At 46.7% G+C, this 21656-nt stretch overlaps 1 protein-coding gene across 11 annotated transcripts in view; it reads left to right on the top strand.

The window, feature by feature from the left end:
- The window catches only part of LOC121575398 (neurofascin), a 151480-nt gene that overhangs the window by 55151 nt on the left and 74673 nt on the right, over nucleotides 1-21656 (top strand). For 2 of the 11 annotated variants that reach the window (XM_041888473.2, XM_041888474.2), the window contains exon 2: nucleotides 17820-17876. The exons of the other annotated variants lie outside the window; for them this stretch is intronic. The gene's annotated coding sequence lies outside the window, so the exon portion shown is untranslated. The remainder of the gene's footprint in view (nucleotides 1-17819; nucleotides 17877-21656) is intronic. 11 annotated transcript variants of the gene reach the window in all.

Raw genomic sequence — 21656 nt, 5'->3', positions numbered from 1 at the left:
ATGATTCATGTGCTAGTTAAAATGAAGAATAACAGCGTGTGCGGTGTCAATACTACCAGACACACACACACACACACACACACACACACACACACACACACACACACACACACACACACACACACACACACACACACACACACACACACACACACACATACACACTGATCGGTTTGTCTGACACAGTTGATTGCTGGTATTGATCATGTCTTTGGGACCACAGGCTATATCGTGTCTCTATCAACCATATCAGTCTAGTGTACATGTCACTGCTGCCCATTGCCCATCATACTCTTCTCTCTAACAGTGGTCATTCATACTCTGTCTGTCTGTACTGAGTGAGTGTGTCTGTGTGTTGCCTGTCTGGTGTATCTATGTCACAGGAGGTTGGTGGCACCTCAATTGGGGAGGACAGGCTCATAGTAATGGCTGGAACAGAGTACATGGAATGGTATTGAACTCATCAAACACAGGGTTTCCGTGTTTGATGCCATTCCATTCACTTCGTTCCAGCCATTATTATGAGCCATCCTCCCCTCAGCAGCCCCCTGTGATCTGTGTGTACAGTCTATGGCTACTCCATCTACCTCTCTGTTAGAAACCTGGTGATGCCATTGTCATACCACTCCCCCGCATGTGTGTGCACATGAGTGTGTGTTTCTGTGTGTTTGTGTGTCTGTGTGTGTGTTACAGTAATCTGCCTATGGCTTCTTGTCTCTCCCAGTGTGTTTGGTAATGTGGTGATGCTGCTGTCTCCTGTCAGTATTGGTGTGTGTTCTGTGATGTCAGCGGTGTACCAGCTTTGAGCCGTTCTTTGTGTCAGAACTCACCTTAGCTGACCGTTAGTCAGACACAGACACACACACACACACACACACCAAACACAGTGGGAAAGACAATCATTATTGGAAGAGACAAGTATCCATCAGCAGGTTAACACACACCCGAAAACAGACACACACAAGAAAACATAATGCAGACATACCTACACATACACACTCTCACATTTGTATGCATATACTAATGGTCATACTTATCTGTCCATCAAACTCGATAATGACGTTACTCCAAGGTAGGGTGGATGTGGCACATCACATGCTTCCCTCTACATCCACAGGGTTCCCTCTACATCCACAGGGTTCCCTCTACATCCACAGGGTTCCCTCTACATCCACAGGGTTCCCTCTACATCCACAGGGTTCCCTCTACATCCTATATTTTCCTATTCATCAAGTAACACACGAAAACAAGAGCATGGCTGTGCCAGGGTAGGACTGACACGGTAGAGGGGTGTGTGTGCACTGCACAGTGGGGTAGTGTTTGTGTCTCTCTGCGTGTGTGAGTGTGTGTGTGCTTGTGTAAGTGAGCGTTACAGTGTTACAGATGGGTTCTTAGACACTGTGTGTGTGGGAGGGTTGTTGCGTACATTGGGAGTAGTGGCTCAGCGTATGGCACACAGTGTGAAAGTGAGGGGGAAAGAGAGGGGAGAGAGAGGGGAGAGAGAGGAGAGCGAGAGGGGAGAGAGAGGGGAAAGAGAGGGGAGAGAGAGGAGAGAGAGATGGGAAAGAGAGGGGAGAGAGAGGGGGGAGAGAGGGGAGAGAGAGAGAGGGAGAGGGGAGAGAGAGGGGAGAGAGAGGGGAAAGAGATGGGAGAGAGAGGAGAGAGAGAGAGAGAGAGAGAGAGAGAGAGAGAGAGAGAGAGAGAGAGAGAGAGAGAGAGAGAGAGAGAGAGAGAGAGAGAGAGAGAGGACAGAGGAGAGGAGAGGCCTAATGGATACAGACGGCCTTTCACTGTTAATATTTGGACTGGAGCCTTCAAATCAACCCCTCCATCCCCCCTTTCTCTGCTCCTCCTTCTCTCCATTCCTCCATCCCCCCTTCTCAAGTACCCTTGGGGGCAGATCCGAACATGTTCTCACTATAGGACTGGCCATTTTCTCTCCAATAGACAGGGGAAAGAGACCGTAGATGTCAGTCCAGTATGCATAGTGTCTGAGGTAGACTGGGACTCAATTTGTCACAGTGATATGATGTATTGCATGGCCACAGAATGTTGTAGGCATATTTTGTTCATGTGTTTATATGCCTGTGTGAGAGTTCACGTCTCACTGTCTCTCAATTACCTCCTCTAACCTTTTATGCTCTCTCTCCACATATTCCTCCCTCTTGTTTTCCCTTTCTCCTCATCCCTCTCTCCCCTCTCTATCCCTCCCTCTCCATCCCTCCATCCCTGCCATTCTAAGCCCTCTATTTTATGTAACAGATTTTTGCCGCTGATGACTCTCCTCTTCTGTCATGTAAAGTTAAGCTTTTCACCTCGTGTGTGTTTGTGTCACAACACCCGCTAAGCGTTTCCGTCCCATCACACTGATCGTCGTGTGCTTGTGTGTGTGTGCGTGCACGTGTGTGTGTGTTGTGGGATAAACCCATCAGCAGAATAAAAAACACCATATACAGCGAAAAGGCCAGTCGGAGAAAAGGCCATGTTTTATCCCACGTGTTAGAGGTTTAACTGACCATCAGCTTCTGAGTTGCAGTGAATGTTCCTTAGTGAATGTTCTAGAATCTTCCAGAGAACTGTTTTGTGTGACACAGGGGAACACAGGAAGGTAACTCTCATTACCTGGCAACCCCCTGATACAGCCAGGTTAACCGCAGCAACAGAAAATATTAAAGGAGAAAGGAATTGATAAGGAGAGGAGAGGAGAGGGGGATGAAGGAGGAGAGCAGGAAGTCAGTCTTCTGTTCCCATGGGATCCATATGCTGTGCCTGTGAGCCAGGCGCTTAACCTACATTACTCCATCTGTGTGTGTGTGTGTGTGTGTGTGTGTGTGTGTGTGTGTGTTGTCTATGTTTGTGTTATCCGTACTCAAAGCCCCCTAGGATACGGCTGCTACTGTAAGACACACTATCAAACATTTACACTCCGTAGCATAGTCTACTGTAACACACGTGCTAAAAGGCCCAGACAGCATGGTGATAACCTACATAGCTTCAATGACTGTCCAGATGTGTGTGTGTGTGTGCATCAATTATATCTCTACTGTAAGGCCCTCAGCATAAGACTGTCTCCTCTTTCTGTCTCTCTCTGTTTCTCTCTCTCTCTTTTCTCACTCTCTGTCTCTTTTTCTTTCTGATTGTGGCACATATATATTTTATAAGGTTAATAAAATGTAGCATACTGTGGGGTTTGTTAAGGTTACATTTCTGCCTGCCGGTCTGTCTGTGTGTATGTATGTGTGTGTGTGTGAGCTAACTTATCATGACACAAATACTGCTTTGCTAAATCTCACAATATATCAACACCCCTCCTCTCCTCTCCTCTCCTCACTCCTCTCCCTCTCTTCTCCACCAAACATCTGAGGCTGAGTAAGGATGCTTTATGAGTTTACTTTTTGGGTAAACATAATACTGTACATTGGTCTTCAAGACTGATGCTGCTAGGGTACTCCTTTAGTACTAATCTTAATTATGCTAATTACTGTGACATGGTGACCATAATGAAGGGTTTTCTTAGTGGTCATCTGTTAATGTCTTTGTGTCTGAGAGGAACCACAGCCAACGTTTAGCTTCTCTGTCTGTTAGGATGGGCTGGGGGAGACTTAAGTCTTAAGATGATATTCAAGTCAAACAGACAGTTAGCATTAAGAAAGAGCAGCTCATCAGAATGCGCATATATTATTCCCAGCCGTCCTCCTGACTAACTGTAGCAGCACCCCCCCACCCCACCCCCTCCTGGCATCAGGAGACACACACACACACACACACACACACACACACACCGTACTGCTAGGATTCGGCTGGAGCTGTGGACCTGGCAGGGTCGGATGAGCCTGCGGTTAAGGAATAACTTTGCGAATAATGCTTACACTGATGTCTGCAGTTGGAGTAAAGGAAATATAGCCTACCATTATCTGGGAGAAAAAATGTTTTAAAATAAGTGAAAGGTTAATGTACACAGATACTGTAGTATTTTAGCATCAAAAGATCCTAGCCTTCCTTAGATTGTGTGAATTTCCATTAAAAGGTTACAGTCAGAATGTCTGGTAACCAGAGATGTTACTGCATAGACTATGTTATATATACACAACAGTTTATCCAAAGGCTAAACTAATGTCATTTGGTGAAATTTGTCCAAGACAAATTACCGTTCGGGGACAATAAAGTTGATTTGATCTTATCTTATTTAATATTAGCCAGTGTGCTTTTCCCTTTCGCTCAATGACACAGTCAGTGGCTTCAGGCTTGGACTCAGGATTTGATTGTCTTTGGTGTCAGTCATCTGTCGTCTGGTCTGCAGTAAAGCAGCGTCAACAGAAGTAATCACATTTACCCTAGCCAGTCCATCCTCCTCAGCTAGAACAAAAGCCTGCTCATAGACAGTGTTTTAGTGGCAGACTGAGAGGTTGTTTCCCAAATGGCACCCTATTCCCTACATAATGCACTACTTTTGACCAGAGCCCTATGGCACTATATTCCCTATAATATACGGAATATATGCTATTATAGGGCTCTGGTCAAAAGTAGTGTGCTATATAGAGAATAGGGTACAATTTGGAACGCATACTCAGACTTACGCTCTATTGTGTTCTATATACAGGGCTCTCCTAGTACATCTACACTCAGAGTCTAACAGAACACTCAGTGAATGGAACGGATAAAAATTACTGGAATTGGTGGCTCCATATATAGGCCTATACTTCCTGGTCTCTTAATGACATCATCTCTGCCGCATCCCACTTTATCTTATTCGAGTTTACTGGCTGGTTTTGTGTGTGTGCTGATGATGGTGTGCTGTGAGTGAAAGACAGTGTGCGGCATAGAGTTGGATAGAGGTCTCTTCTTTGCCATAATGCATGGCTTCTGTGACAGCATGGGCAGCGTTGAGGCACAAGAGCCGTCTATCCAAGTCTATGGTGGGGGGTAAAAGTAGAGGAGAGATGTGCCTAGTGGCCTTAATTAGCTCAGGGGGAGGAGTGGTGAGTGTATCTTGGGGTTTGGTGAGGGGGGTTAGGGGGTAAGGGGAGGTTCTGGGGCTTGTTATTATTCCGCTGATAGATTTCTGAGCCTTTAATTAATGGATTTGTTAGCAGCTTCAAAACCTCTCACCATATTATTAACCACACACACATGGACACACACACAGGCACTTCCATACAGGCACACACACACACATACACACACACACACAAGAGGCTGCTTAGGGGAGGACGGCTCATAATAATGGCTGGAACAGAGTGAATGGAATGGCGTAAAACACATGGAAACCATGTGTTTGATGTATTTGCTATCATTCCACTGATTCCGCTCCAGCCATTATCACGAGCCCGTCCTCCCCAATTAAGGTGCCACCAACCTCCTGTGATGGACACACATACACACGCTCACTCTTTTTGTTTGCACAGACCACAAGCACACGTACACACACGCACATACACGCTCTCACACACACTCTAAATCACACCTTTTAACCACTTCACAACCATCGCAGATGAACATAATCATGTGCACATTTTAGCACCAGAGTCCCTGGGGGTTCTAATCACACCTCTCTCCTCTCTCTCCTCTCTCTCTCCTCTCTAATCCCAGTCTGTTATCACAGAGAGAGGAGGGGGAGAGAGAGAGAGAGAGCCCTGGAGAGAGGGGGAGAGAAAAAATGCAAAAACAGACAGAAAATCTGAGTTCGAGAGAGATAAGGGAGGAATAAACAATAGAGAAAGGGACATAGGAAGAGGGGAAGAAATGGAGAGGAACATTTGGGAAGGAGAGGGAGAGGGGGATGTGTCTGTCCCAAGAGAATGTAACATAGGACAACTCGACAGCCACCAGGCTCTCACCAGAATTAACCAAATTACATCTGAAAAACTGCATTTTGTAGAAGGATGAGATAGAGAGAGAGATGGAGAGAGGGAGGAGGTCCCAGGAGGAGGTAAAACTGCAGGACTCACCAGCCACTCCAGAATGGCTTTAATCACCACGGTAACCCCAGGCAGATGGGCCCACACTGGTAAATTAGGCCTCGCAGCCATGCCCACACACATGCATGCACACGCACACACACTGGTCTCGCTTTGCCAAACTCACATTGGTTGTGGTAAGGGACTACACACACACGTACGGTTACACATTTTATATTACGCATTTTACTGCAAAACACTATTTGCCATTGATGCAATTCATCCAAGTCCTTTGTGTGGGACTGAGTTTGAATTCCCTGGCTGGTTGTGTTGGTGCAGTAGGAATGGTCCCTCCCTGTGTCTGTTACATACTATGGTCCCTCTAAGTGTGTGTGTTACATACTCTATGGTCCCTCTAAGTGTGTGTGTTACATACTATGGTCCCCCTAAGTGTGTGTGTTACATACTCTATGGTCCCTCTAAGTGTGTGTGTTACATACTATGGTCCCTCTAAGTGTGTGTGTTACATACTCTATGGTCCCTCTAAGTGTGTGTGTTACATACTCTATGGTCCCTCTAAGTGTGTGTGTTACATACTCTATGGTCCCTCTAAGTATGTGTGTTACATACTCAATGGTCCCTCTAAGTGTGTGTGTTACATACTCTATGGTCCCTCTAAGTGTGTGTGTTACATACTCTATGGTCCCTATAAGTGTGTGTGTTACATACTCTATGGTCCCTCTAAGTGTGTGTGTTACATACTCTATGGTCCCTCTAAGTGTGTGTGTTACATACTCTATGGTCCCTCTAAGTGTGTGTGTTACATACTCTATGGTCCCTCTAAGTGTGTGTGTTACATACTCTATGGTCCCTCTAAGTGTGTGTGTTACATACTCTATGGTCCCTATAAGTGTGTGTGTTACATACTCTATGGTCCCTCTAAGTGTGTGTGTTACATACTCTATGGTCCCTCTAAGTGTGTGTGTTACATACTCTATGGTCCCTATAAGTGTGTGTGTTACATACTCTATGGTCCCTCTAAGTGTGTGTGTTACATACTCTATGGTCCCTCTAAGTGTGTGTGTTACATACTCTATGGTCCCTCTAAGTGTGTGTGTTACATACTCTATGGTCCCTCTAAGTGTGTGTGTTACATACTCTATGGTCCCTATAAGTGTGTGTGTTACATACTCTATGGTCCCTCTAAGTGTGTGTGTTACATACTCTATGGTCCCTCTAAGTGTGTGTGTTACATACTCTATGGTCCCTCTAAGTGTGTGTGTTACATACTCTATGGTCCCTCTAAGTGTGTGTGTTACATACTCTATGGTCCCTCTAAGTGTGTGTGTTACATACTATGGTCCCTCTAAGTGTGTGTGTTACATACTCTATGGTCCCTCTAAGTGTGTGTGTTACATACTCTATGGTCCCTCTAAGTGTGTGTTACATACTCTATGGTCCCTTCAAATGGAGCAGCAGCCTCAGAGGGAGGTTCATTACTTATTCATGACTGGCCTATTCTTGACCTCAAAATGCCATACAGAGAACACTCACATGCACATACTCTCTGTGTGGCGTAGCCTACAGTATCATTATCATCCCAAATAATAACTGTAAGACAAAGGGGTAGAACATACACATCGGTCAGTTAGCTTAGAGCAGGTGCTGGATATAGAACTACAGTATAACTGGGTTCATCAAGAAAGAAAAACTCTGCACTTTGCATGACATGCTCCTGTGTGTATATCTTCATTCATTATGTATGATCAACACACTGGAGATCATGGATGACTATAAATCTGTAGATTACGTTCATCAATGTTGTTTTCTCTGCCTGGTTTTAGTCAGTTTAGCATCAGTAACATACTGTATATTGACTGTTTCAGGCAGTGGATTTTGTCTGTCTGAGAGATAAAGGAAATGTTTTGCTACTTGTTGGATCTTTCCTCAGTCGTAACCTCGGCAACCAGACATGACTGGAGGCAATCTTTGTTTAGTGTACCTTGTCTCTGAGTCAGGAGCAGGTGATGTTTTCTCTGTACCGCACGCACGCACACATACACACACGCACATATGTACGTACACACACACACGTACATACACACACACGTACGTCTGATAATGGGGAACACACCTCCAGCCTCACACTCCCGCTGGGGGTAGCCTCCCCTTGGTGGGGCTGTTGCTAAGGAGCCTTGGCGACCAGGTCTCTCTCTATTGGATGAAGTGGGACTTGAGGTGAGGAAGGCGGGAGGAGAGGGGGAGGAGGAAGTGAGACCCAGATGTGATAATGAGCTGCTGGGCTGTTTTCACATTTCAGCTAGGGAGAGAGGGAGGGAGAGGGGGATAAGCGAGAGAGGGGGATAAATGACAGTATGGTGGGAAACTGGATGAAGAGAAAGATGGAGAGACGAAGGGAAGGTGGAAAGGAGGGAGAAGGAGAAAGAAGGAGTGAAGGAGTGCGTAAGGAATAGAACGAAAGAGAGACAGGGACAGGATGAGCAGAGAGGAGAGATAAAGTAGAGAGTGAGAGGCAGAAAGGGAATTTCAGAGAGCGCGAGAGCGAGAGCGCGGGAGAGAGAGGGAGTCAGACAGGGGCCAGACAAACCCTCTCATTTATTTGGTTTCTAGAATGGAGCCATGCCTTTGTTTTTTAGGTAGCCCTTTTCAACACACACACACACACACACACACACACACACACACACACACACACAGTTCAGCTCGAATCTTCTGTGTTTATATAGTAGAGCTCCATATGCCCCTGGATGTATTTAGATCCATTTATTTAACCTTCATCCCTCTGTTCCTTGGTCAGTGTAGAGCTGTAGGCCTCCTCTCTTGTAGACGTTACTAAACCAGTCTCTGCCTCACTCAGTACTATGGGTCCTCCAGAGCTGGCTTCTCTGAAAGCGGAAGTGTTTCCCATAGCAAAGATGGAAGTCTCCATCTCATGGTCTTGGTGTGTGTGTGTATGTCTTCAAATGTGGTCTGTGTCTCGAGGGCTTCGGTCTAGGTTCTTAAACGGGTATTGTCTGGGCCGTGTTTTGGTTCTGGGTCTCTGATTTTCTGGTCTTGATGCCATCTCTGTTTCTAGTGTGTCTGACAGGTATATGAATAGACCTTCTCCTGTTGAAGTGTTTTCCTGTAGAGGGATGACATCTCACCAGTACTGAAGTGTTAGGAAGGAGCATATCTCTCTCTCTCTCTCTCTCTCTCTCTCTCTCTCTCTCTCTCTCTCTCTCTCTCTCAGGTGTCATCCTAGTGATGCCCAGGCTTGTCTGCCAGTTTATAATGGGTTCAATAAAGGTGCATCATGTACTTTGTGTGAGTGGCTGCTTATGTCCTAATTTACATGCAAGGTTGTCTTCTCGAGTGTATATGTGCTTGCGTGACTTTGTGAATGAATTGTCTTTTGTCTGTGTGTCTATGTTATGTATGCATAATTGCTTCATAACACACATTAACTTCATGCTAAAGGTGAGAGGGGTCTGGGTTAAGGGGGCGATAGAGGGGTGGAGGGGGTTCTTTAATATTTTAGAGAGGGGAGATGTTTGTCAAGTCATGTAGCAGAAGTAGACAGAACAACTGTCTGTCACGCAGCATATCCGTTAACGTGTGTGTCATTGTGTGTGTGTGTGTGTGTGTGTGTGTGTGTGTTAGGTTGCCAGGTCAAGTGAGTCAAGTTAAGTCAAAAATCTTCACGTCAAGTGATCATTTTACTTTAAGTTAGCTTGTCTGTTATTCTATGTCATTACATATGCTAGCCGCCAGGCCACTGTCAGTTGTCAGTTATACCAGTGGTTAATACAGATAGTTATATGTCAGTGGTTATACAGTTATATGTCAGTTATACCAGTTGTTCTAAGGCTTTCAGTCATTACCCACTAGATTACGTATACTGTATATCTAAGCCACTACACAGGAGAACTCTGCCACTACCCACCAGTGCATCCAGAGTACCGAGACACCATTTGGGAAACAGTGATTTGCTCGCGGAGCTGTTTTTTTTATGACAATGTCTTTATGCATAAGATTTAGATTTAGCCTCACGTGTCTCCAAGTTACAATTTAGAGTAACTCAGAGTGTTAATATTACCCTAGTTTTCTTAACCTAGTTGTGATTACTGTTAAAAGCTGTGAGTTAATAAATCATGGGCCTGTGATTTTACATGAGCTATTCACATGAGTGCAGAAAAACAATGAGTGCAGAAAGAAAGGCCACAGCATAGTCATGTTCATTCATCATTCATTCTTATGTTCATTCATTCATTTGAATGTATGCTAGTAGAGCATTCATTTGGCTGCTATGTGTGTGTGTGTGTGTGTGTGTGTGTGTGTGTGTGTGTGTGTGTGTGTGTGTGTGTGTGTGTGTGTGTGTGTGTGTGTGTGTGTGTGTGTGAACAGTCCGACCCAGATTTTACCCACGGCTGGAGGAGAGTCCTCATGGTTCCTTCATTAGACTACATCTCCACATCTGGTGGAATCATGTAACCTAGTCATTCACCTCTCTGTCTTTCTGTCCTCTGTCTCTCTCTCTCTCTCTCTCTCTCTCTCTCTCTCTCTCTCTCTCTCTCTCTCTCTCTCTCTCTCTCTCTCTCTCTCTCTCTCTCTCTCTCTCTCTCTCTCTCTCTCTCTCTCTCTCTCTCCCTCCCTCTCTCTCTCTCTCTCTCTCTCTCTCTCTCTCTCTCTCTCTCTCTCTCTCTCTCTCTCTCTCTCCCTCTCTCTCTCCCCTCCATCTCTCTCTCTCTCTCCCTCCCTCCCTCCCTCCTCCCTCCCTCCCTCCCTCTCTCTCTCTCTCTCTGTCTCCTTTTCTCTGCCCCGCTTTCCCTATCTATGGCTGTCTCCATCTCCACTTCTCCTACTGTCTTTCTAGCCCTCTCCCTCACTCTCTCTCCTTCTTTCCCCCACATTTGTGTGATGGGCAGAAGTTGACAGGAGGAACCAAAATCCTCCTCTTTCCAAGGTTTTTATTACACATCCTTCACTGAACCGAGACTCGTGTATTTTCCCAAAGACACACATGGTATCTGGTTCACCCCTTCTGATTAAGGCACCATGCTGTTGCAGCTTGGTTTGGCTGCCAGGTTAAAATAGATTTAGCACGTGTGTGTGTTACTGTGTGTGTGTGTGTGTACCTCTGTGCGCATGTGTGTGTGTCGCCGCAGGTGGCCCAGTCATCGTTTATTGACGAGGCTCATAAAGCCGGCCAGTTGGACACAGGAAGTGCTTTAGCTTGCATCACTCCAGGAACCCTGTGATTGATTTAACTGGGATGGAGCGACTTGATGCTTCCTGATGTCCCCCTCAGGGCTGGAGACACACACACACATACACACACACACACACACACAATCATCCACATATATACAGACACATACTGTCCACACAAACACACACATCCTTTTGTCCCTCCTCCTAACTCCGTCTCTCTGTCCCACCTCCTGTATTTTCTCTGTTCCCTACATTGATATCACATATTAGTCATTTACCAGAGACTTACAATAAATATCCACTTTTTTTCCAGTAAACCATCCTCTCCTCTCTGAAATGTTCTCTCTCTATTCCTCTCATCATCTCTCTCATGTCTCCTTCTCTCTCCTTTCCTCATCTGCCCTCCAATCCTCCTTTCCCCTCCCCTCTTCCTCTCTCCCATCTTCCTCTCCTCCATTTAAACTAGGTCATTCTGCAACATAGAACCAGCGCTCCTGCCAAGCATGACATCCACACACCCTGCGCCTGGCAACCGCTCGTTTATCCTCCCATCCCTTCATCTTCTCTCTCGTTCGTCCCTCCATCTTACCTTCCCTCAGGTCACTCACTACTGCTCAGTTTGCAGTTGGACTTGGTGCTGTGCTCTTTGGTACCTGGATCTTGCTGTAGCCAAGGAGAGCAAGATACTAGAGATGCATAGAAACACATTATAAATGCATACATTACACGCCATGCTACCCTATAGGCTCCACTTAAAGCCATCACTATGGTAACAGGAGTATGATGTCATTGAGGTAGGCTGTTTGATCCCTGATCCATTACTGCGTGACCTCTGACTTGTGTCTCAGCTTTCACGGCCACACCTTTCACGGTAGTGTCTGTGCTGTCCAAAGACCACTGGTAATGGACAGGGTCAAAGGTTAGGTCAGGAGGCCAATAGCGAGGGATGAGAGAGCACACTCAAACACACTTCTTCTCACCCACTATCCCTACACTGGAGAAGGGTATGGGGGTTGGATAGTGAGAGACACAAACATGAGGGAATAGCAGGTGATAGACTGGACCACCGTCTCCTTGTCTATCTCACACACACACACACACACACACACACACACACACACACACACACACACACACACACACACACACACACACACACACACACACACACACACACACACAGAGACAGACAGACACCACTCAGCCAAGGTGATTGGGTGGTTGTGGCTATAGGGTTTGTGTCTAGGTTTGTCAACAACAGTAGTGGTCCCGTCCCCATACACACTCCACACAGTGTGTGTTGCTCATGCTTAACTGGCTGTGAGTGTTTTTTCATGTCCCTGTAACTCTGGGTAGGAGTCCCTGGTGGATGGTAAATGTGAATACATGGAGGAAAATAAACATTTATTCCCCTCTGTCTGTATCTTACTGCCCCGCTCCGTTCTCTCCATGGCACGGCCCTATGGTGCCTGACCCCCCCACACACACACACACAATTCCAGGGGTTCCTTTGTAGGCTTTGTTGGTTGACCCCTTGGGCGTGACTAATATGGTACAGCCTAGTGATTACAGTAAGACCAAACTTCTGAGTAAGATCCTGATTAAGAACAATCATATCTTCGTCTTAGACTGTGTTTCACGCTTCACTACACTGTGTTAGTTTGACTTATCAAGCTTAATTATTGCACATTAAAAGTTTACTGAAGATGACTGTGGTTGATTCGTTGTTTGTTTTCTATTACGGGTTAATTAGGAAAAGGGTTTTTAACCGTGATCACGGCGAAAGGGATTGGAGTTCTGCATAAAATACTCTGGAGTCTAAGCGCTGGTGCATAATATTTAAAAACAGATTTTCCCGTTGATTACCATAAATATAATTTGCTCTCTGGTCATACTCTACATGTGAAAATGTATGTATAAAATATATGTATGTAATTTAGATGTACAGTATACAGTGGGGAAAAAAAGTATTTAGTCAACCACCAATTGTGCAAGTTCTCCCACTTAAAAAGATGAGAGAGGCCTGTAATTTTCATCATAGGTACACGTCAACTATGACAGACAAATTGAGAAAAAAAAATCCAGAAAATCACATTGTAGGATTTTTTATGAATTTATTTGCAAATTATGGTGGAAAATAAGTATTTGGTCACCTACAAACAAGCAAGATTTCTGGCTCTCACAGACCTGTAACTTCTTCTTTAAGAGGCTCCTCTGTCCTCCACTCGTTACCTGTATTAATGGCACCTGTTTGAACTTGTTATCAGTATAAAAGACACCTGTTCACAACCTCAAACAGTCACACTCCAAAATCCACTATGGCCAAGACCAAAGAGCTGTCAAAGGACACCAGAAACAAAATTGTAGACCTGCACCAGGCTGGGAAGACTGAATCTGCAATAGGTAAGCAGCTTGGTTTGAAGAAATCAACTGTGGGAGCAATTATTAGGAAATGGAAGACATACAAGACCACTGATAATCTCCCTCGATCTGGGGCTCCACGCAAGATCTCACCCCGTGTGGTCAAAATTATCACAAGAACGGTGAGCAAAAATCCCAGAACCACACGGGGGACCTAGTGAATGACCTGCAGAGAGCTGGGACCAAAGTAACAAAGCCTACCATCAGTAACACACTACGCCGCCAGGGACTCAAATCCTGCAGTGCCAGACGTGTCCCCCTGCTTAAGCCAGTACATGTCCAGGCCCGTCTGAAGTTTGCTAGAGTGCATTTGGATGATCCAGAAGAGGATTGGGAGAATGTCATATGGTCAGATGAAACCAAAATAGAACTTTTTTGGTAAAAACTCAACTCGTCGTGTTTGGAGGACAAAGAATGCTGAGCTGCATCCAAAGAACACCATACCTACTGTGAAGCGTGGGTGGAAACATCATGCTTTGGGGCTGTTTTTTCTGCAAAGGGACCAGGACGACTGATCCGTGTAAAGGAAAGAATGAATGGGGCCATGTATCGTGAGATTTTGAGTGAAAACCTCCTTCCATCAGCAAGGGCATTGAAGATGAAACGTGGCTGGGTCTTTCAGCATGACAATGATCCCAAACACACCGCCCGGGCAACGAAGGAGTGGCTTCGTAAGAAGCATTTCAAGTTCCTGGAGTGGCCTAGCCAGTCTCCAGATCTCAACCCCATAGAATATCTTTGGAGGGGAGTTGAAAGTCCGTGTTGCCCAGCGACAGCCCCAAAACATCACTGCTCTAGAGGAGATCTGCATGGAGGAATGGGCCAAAATACCAGCAACAGTGTGCTGAAAACCTTGTGAAGTCTTACAGAAAACGTTTGACCTGTGTCATTGCCAACAAAGGGTATATAACAAAGTATTGAGAAACTTTTGTTATTGACCAAATACTTATTTTCCACCATAATTTGCAAATAAATTCATAAAAAATCCTACAATGTGATTTTCTGGATTTTCTTTTCTCATTTTGTCTGTCATAGTTGACGTGTACCTATGATGAAAATTACAGGCCTCTCTCATCTTTTTAAGTGGGAGAACTTGCACAATTGGTGGCTGACTAAATACTTTTTTCCCCCACTGTATATAGAAATCCTATACGTATTAAGGTTATGTCATGGCCATATGATGACATACTCCCTGTCACCCTGTGACCTTATGGACAGAGACCTGAAGAAAGGGAGGAGGGGTGGACTTTAATGAAGGATGGATGGAGGAGGCAGGTGGGGTGGAAGAGTGATGAGTGGCAGAGGATGGATGGATGACAGGATGGATGGCTGGATGTGGAGAGGGAGTCACTGATCACGTAGGTATCCCCTGGACGGTTAGACTGATCTCTGATTCATCCACACACACATGACACCAGGATCACGTATGGCTCATGTGTGTGTTCATCAGTAGAAGCAGTGCAGGAGTAGGATGTCAGTAAAGTCCCCATAGCCACGCACTCACACACACACACACACACACACACACACACACACACACACACACACACACACACACACACACACACACACACACACACACACACACACACACACACACACACACGAATGGGTCCATTGAGTCAAGCTCTTACTAACCCCTCAAGTCAAAGGTCACAAATCCTGAGTAAGTGCTCACCACTGCAGTACAACATCCAAATCATGAGCAACTTGGGAATGGACAGACACACACACACACACACAAACATAGTTCTGTGTGCCATGCCATCCACATTGACTAGCTATGACCCTGTTAGCTACCAGTGCAGCCTGGAGGCAGAGTGACTAGGGAAGTGTTGTGTTATGCCCTAATACTACACTACTACTGCAGGCTTGCTCAGCACAGCACACTCACTACCCATCTAGGGCACTACTGTTCTGCCTTTCAGCCATGCTAGGCACTTAACCTAGAAAACTACTACCATAGCCTCCCAGCTGCTCAATTGACTCTGATATGGCATCAAATAATATAGTTACACTTTACGTGAACTCTGTGTCATAACGATGACTTAACGGTCATATTAAACAACATTCTCTTTTTTGACGTGTATTATGTCATTATTACGACAGTGTTCTTTAGCCCTTATAAAGATAATTTAAATGATTGCCGAAGTGTGTGTGGGTGTGGGGGCCTGTGTGTGTATACCATGGCCCTTGTAGACAAGGCATTTTTTCAAGTCAAAGCATGGCATCTTATGTGTGTGCATGTGTGTATGTGTGTATGTGTGTGTGTGTGTGTGTGTGTGTGTGTGTGTGTGTGTGTGGAGGGGGGGAGGGTTCTATGGAGTATACTCAGTGTTCTCTCCTCAGGGCAGTATAAAGGCAGGAGAAAAAAGAGTGATGGGATCGTCTAGTCTTTTACATCCTCCCTGTCTGTCTGCTCTGCTCTCTCTTTTCCAGTTGTTTCTCCCCTGGTGAGCATGCTGTAAACCTGGGGCCATGGCTGTAAACCTGGGGCCATAGCTGTAATCCTGGGGCCATGGCTGTAAACCTGGGGCCATGGCTGTAAACCTGGGGCCATGGCTGTAAACCTGGGGCCATGGCTGTAAACCTGGGGTCATGGCTGTAAACCTGGGGTCATGGCTGTAAACCTGGGGCCATGGCTGTAAACCTGGGGCCAAGGCTGTAAACCTGGGGTCATGGCTGTAAACCTGGGGCCATGGCTGTAAACCTGGGGCCATGGCTGTAAACCTGGGGCCATGGCTGTAAACCTGGGGTCATGGCTGTAAACCTGGGGGCCATGGCTGTAAACCTGGGGTCATGGCTGTAAACCTGGGGCCATGGCTGTAAACCTGGGGTCATGGCTGTAAACCTGGGGTCATGGCTGTAAACCTGGGGCCATGGCTGTAAACCTGGGGTCATGGCTGTAAACCTGGGGCCATGGCTGTAAACCTGGGGCTATGGCTGTAAACCTGGGGCCATGGCTGTAAACCTGGGGCCATGGCTGTAAACCTGGGGCCATGGCTGTAAACCTGGGGTCATGGCTGTAAACCTGGGGCCATGGCTGTAAACCTGGGGTCATGGCTGTAAACTTGGGGCCATAGCTGTAAACCTGGTGTCATGGCTGTAAACCTGGGGTCATGGCTGTAAACCTGGGGCCATGGCTGTAAACCTGGGGCCATGGCTGTAAACCTGGGGCCATGGCTGTAAACATGGGGCCATGGCTGTAAACCTGGGGCCATGGCTGTAAACCTGGGGCCATGGCTGTAAACCTGGGGCCATGGCTGTAAACCTGGTGTCATGGCTGCAAACCTGGGGTCATGGCTGTAAACCTGGGGTCATGGCTGTAAACCTGGAGCCATGGCTGTAAACCTGGGGTCATGGCTGTAAACCTGGGGTCATGGCTGTAAACCTGGGGCCATGGCTGTAAACCTGGGGTCATGGCTGTAAACCTGGGGTCATGGCTGTAAACCTGGGGCCATGGCTGTAAACCTGGGGCCAAGGCTGTAAACCTGGGGCCATGGCTGTAAACCTGGGGTCATGGCTGTAAACCTGGGGTCATGGCTGTAAACCTGGGGCCATGGCTGTAAACCTAGGGTCATGGCTGTAAACCTGGGTTCATGGCTGTAAACCTGGGGTCATGGCTGTAAACCTGGGGCCATGGCTGTAAACCTGGGGCCATGGCTGTAAACCTGGGGCCATGGCTGTAAACCTGGGGACATGACTGTAAACCTGGGGTCATGGCTCTAAACCTGGGGTCATGGCTGTAAACATGGGGTCATGGCTGTAAACCTGGGGCCATAGCTGTAAACCTGGGGCCATGGCTGTAAACCTGGGGCCATGGCTGTAAACCTGAGGTCATGGCTGCCTGGCTCACAGACAACACACTTTTTTAAACACACTTTAAACAACAGTGGACAGCATGCACACACACACACGCACGCACACACACACACACACACACACACACACACACACACACACACACACACACACACACACACACACACACACACACACACACACACACACACAAACAAACAAACACACACACACACACACACACACACAAACAAACAAACACACACACACACACACACAGTCTGAGGGGTGTAGTGTTTGTGAAGTATTCCTCTACTCCCTTACTGTCTTCCTGCGTTGAGGCAAACAAAGTGATAAATGAAGCGTCAGCAGATCTGGATATAAATAGTTTTTTTTTGGTACTGAGCTTCTGAGACTCCTTGTTTTCCATTTATCTTCCACATAAATCATCTAAATGTGTATTTCTTTCTCTCCCTCCCTTTACAGGTTTGAGTAGTTACTGTTTTAATCAGAGGACACAGAGGATTTCGTCGACACATTTACGTAAGTCTCAGAAGCATTGTGTGTGTGTCTGTCTGTGTCTGTGTGCGTGCATGCGTGCGTGTGCATTCATGCATGTGTGTGTCTTGATGTTCACTGGTCTTTGTCCAGACCTTGTCTCTCTCTCTCAGACTGATGCGTCTCTGACAGGCCTGTCTACGGTCTGTCTGGGGCTGTCTATTTGTCTGTCAGCTACTGCTGTCTGCTTCACCTCAGTCCAACTGTGTGTGCTTTCACGTGTGTGTATGTGTGTGTGTCTGTACTGTGACAGCTGAGGAGCTGGTAAGGTGAAAGGAGCAGCCAAGTGTTTCAATTCAGATGATTTCAGCTTGGGGGGGTGTGTGTCTGAGACCAGTCTTTACTGTGTCTGTGGGGTGGGGTGGATTGGGGTGCTGAGGGTAATTGTGTGTGATGGGTACTGGGGTATTTTTAGAGCTGGTACAGGGGGCGCTGCTTCTGGCCTGACTGGGGGGAAGGGAGGGATGGAGGGAGGGAGGCAAGGGTAGTTAGTGTGTCAATGCCTAGGGCACTGCCACTGTCTGAAAGAAACAGAAGAGGGCAGAGAGATAGAGAGAAAAAGAGACGGTGAGAGGAAGAGATAAATAGAAAGGCAGGGAGAGAGAGGGAAAAGGGAGATTGAGAGAACAAGGGGGAATAAATAAATAGAGAGAGTGAGTGAGAGAAGAGGCTTGCCCCTGGGTGCCACCTTGGGTACCAGGGTTCACCCTCACACTGCCATGTTGTTGTGGGCTGTGCGTCATTAACCCCCTCTGACACGCAATGATCAGCCCCCAGCACATGAACACACACACACACACACACCCTCAGTCTTACATATCCACTGGCTTGCATTCTACAGTCAAGGCACTAGATCAGCACTCATAGTCTTGGATACAGTCTACAGTCAAAGCGCTCTGTACCTTGTCTGTACAGCGCCAATAAATGGACTTGAGACCAGACCCGCAAATCTAGATATCATGTATTCCCCATCCACAGATGGGCCTTTTTTACTTTAGATCTCAGAGGGACAATTGCCTCTCCAAAACACTCTTTAGTGTTCTAACAAAGAAGATTGTCACAGAGAAATTGCATGCCACCATGAACTGAAATACCTCTACAGGGCTGCATCACTCCAGCTGCTAATGCACACCTGAACCAGGTTATGAAGGGTAGAAGAGGTTCTCTAACACAGAAGAGGGTCATAGAGTGACTACATGCCAACAGAGACAGAGAGATACCGAGTTATACTTCACTACCTGCTATACCAATCTGTTAGCCTGTATAATTTGGGGTTGGAATAGCTTATTTGGGGATGGGAGGAGGGGAGGGGGGCTTTAGGTGCATTAGGCACACACTCACACTTTGCACTCTCAGGCATGCACTCACACACACACACACACATACACACCCTCCACTACACTAAAGCTTATTAATTTCACCTACTCAGCCCTGTCTCTGCAGTCCATTATTCCACAAGAGCTCCATTAGCCTTCATCACGTACCCTAAGAATGGCATAATGGAATGACCCATTACTGTCACACAACTGGATTAGGTAGCAATGACACGGGCGGAGCAACAGCAAAGGGGGGTGGAAAACATACACTACATGACCAAAAGTATGTGGACACCTGCTCATCGCACATCACATTTCAAAATCATGGGCATTCGATTGGAGTTGGTGCCCCCTTTGCTGCTATAACAGCCTCCACTCTTCTGGGAAGGCTTTCCACTAGATGTTGGAACATTGCTGCAGGGACTTGCTTCCATTCAGCCGCAAGAGCATTAGTGAGGTCGGGCACGCAGTCGGCGTTCCAATTCATCCCAAAGGTGTTCGATGGGGTTGAGGTCAGGGCTCTGTGCAGGCCAGTCAAGTTCTTCGAACACCGATCTCGACAAACCATTTCTGTATGGACCTCGTTTTGTGCATGGGGGCATTGTCATGCTGAAACCAGAAAAGGGACTTCCCAAACTGTTGCCACAAAGTTGGAAGCACAGAAACGTCTAGAATGTCATTGTATGCTGGAGCGTTAAGATTTCCCTTCACTGGTACCATGAAAAACAGCCGCAGACCATTATTCCTCCTCCACCAAACTTTACAGTTGGCACTATGCATTTGGGCAGGTAGCCTTCTCCTGCCAGATGGTGAAGCATGATTCATCAGTCCAGAGAACGCGTTGCCACTGCTCCAGAGTCCGATGGCGGCGAGCTCTACACCCCTCCAGCCGACGCTTGGCATTGTGCATGGTGATCTTAGGCTTGTGTGCGGCTGCTCGGCCATGGAAACCCATTTCATGAAATTCTCGACGAACAGTTGTTGTGCTGATGTTGCTTCCAGAAGCAGTTCGGTAGTGAGTGTTGCAATCGAGGACAGACGATTTTTATGCGCTATGCGCTTCAGCACTCGCCGGTCCCGTTCTGTGAGCTTATGTGGCCTACCACTTCGCGGCTCAGCCTTTGTTGCTCCTAGACATTTACACTTCACAATAACAGCACATACAGTTGACCGGTGCAGCTCTAGCAGGCAGAAATTTGACGAACTGACTTGTTGGAAAGGTGGCATCCTATGACGGTGACACGTTGAAAGTCACTGAGCTCTTCAGTAAGGCCATCTTACTGCCAATATTTCTCTATGGAGATTGCATGGCTGTGTGCTCGATTTTATACACCTGTCAGCAACGGGTTTGGCTGAAATAGCCTAATTCACTCATTTGAATGGGTGTCCACATACCTTTGTATATATAGTGTATTTGCCTGGGACTGGTAAATGCTCTGTATATAAATAAACAGAGTCAAAGACTGCGTCCCAAATGGCAACCTATTCCCTATGTAGTGCACTACTTTTGACCTGGGCTCAGAAGTCTCTGGTCAAAAGTAGTGCACTGTATAGTGTGACGTCACGAGAGGCTACACAGCTTTCAGCGGGATTGCTCAAGTAGTGCAAGGAGACAAGGTTCAAACAAAACAAGGATTTTATTATAGGTCTTGGGAAATTAACGAAAATATAACAAAATTCTGTTCTCTTGTGGCTCTTTAAGGGTTAACAGTTCAGGGATGTCTCTTCCACATCCAAAATCATAATTCTCACTCGCTCAGATAACTTTTCCCCAGCCTTACTGTAGTCCACGTTGCAGCTAGTGGCCAACCCAGCAAAAAGTCCTTCCAAATGTCTCTCACGTATTTCCACAGGTGCATATATCCAAAGGTGAGTATTTCCCAAAGGTAAGTATCTCCAAATCCTTATATTCCTCATGGAAGTGGACGTGCAGCACTCTTTGTCCTCCAGAGAGCCCAGGTTGGAGACTGTGTCTCTTCCCTTCCCAAACCTTCAGCTCATCAGCTCCTCATTTGTTTCAGCTGCGTGGGAAGATTGGCCATAGAGGGGTGGAGTTCCCGACCATACCAGCAGATGGAGCCATAGCTGTCTGGGGTTTGCAGCCACCTCAGGGGGATGTAACGTCCCTCCAGGACACAGCCTCTCGTGACATCCACATCCCCCTCCTCGGGACCGACGTCCCCGTCGGGTAAAGGCAGCGAAGAAGGCATCACGCCGGGAGAGGGCGTCCGCATTGCTGTGGTGCTTCCCAGACTGCTCTCTCTTCAACTCCTCCAACTCTAGGACCAGGGACTCAGCCTCCTGTTGTCTCTCCTTGAGTTTCTTACTGAACGCATCAGCCTTGGTTTTAGCAGAGTTTAGCTTCTGTTGAGCAGCTTTCAGTTCCTTCTCTCTCTCTGCCTCCGCATTCTTCATCTTGTTCTCCAACACCTTGTACTTCTCCTCTGCC

This window comes from Coregonus clupeaformis, chromosome 10 (assembly GCF_020615455.1).
Source record: "Coregonus clupeaformis isolate EN_2021a chromosome 10, ASM2061545v1, whole genome shotgun sequence".
Taxonomy (NCBI): Eukaryota; Metazoa; Chordata; class Actinopteri; order Salmoniformes; family Salmonidae; genus Coregonus; species Coregonus clupeaformis.
The sequence above is the reverse complement of the archived record's forward strand: the minus strand, read 5'-3'. Positions and strand labels throughout refer to the sequence as shown.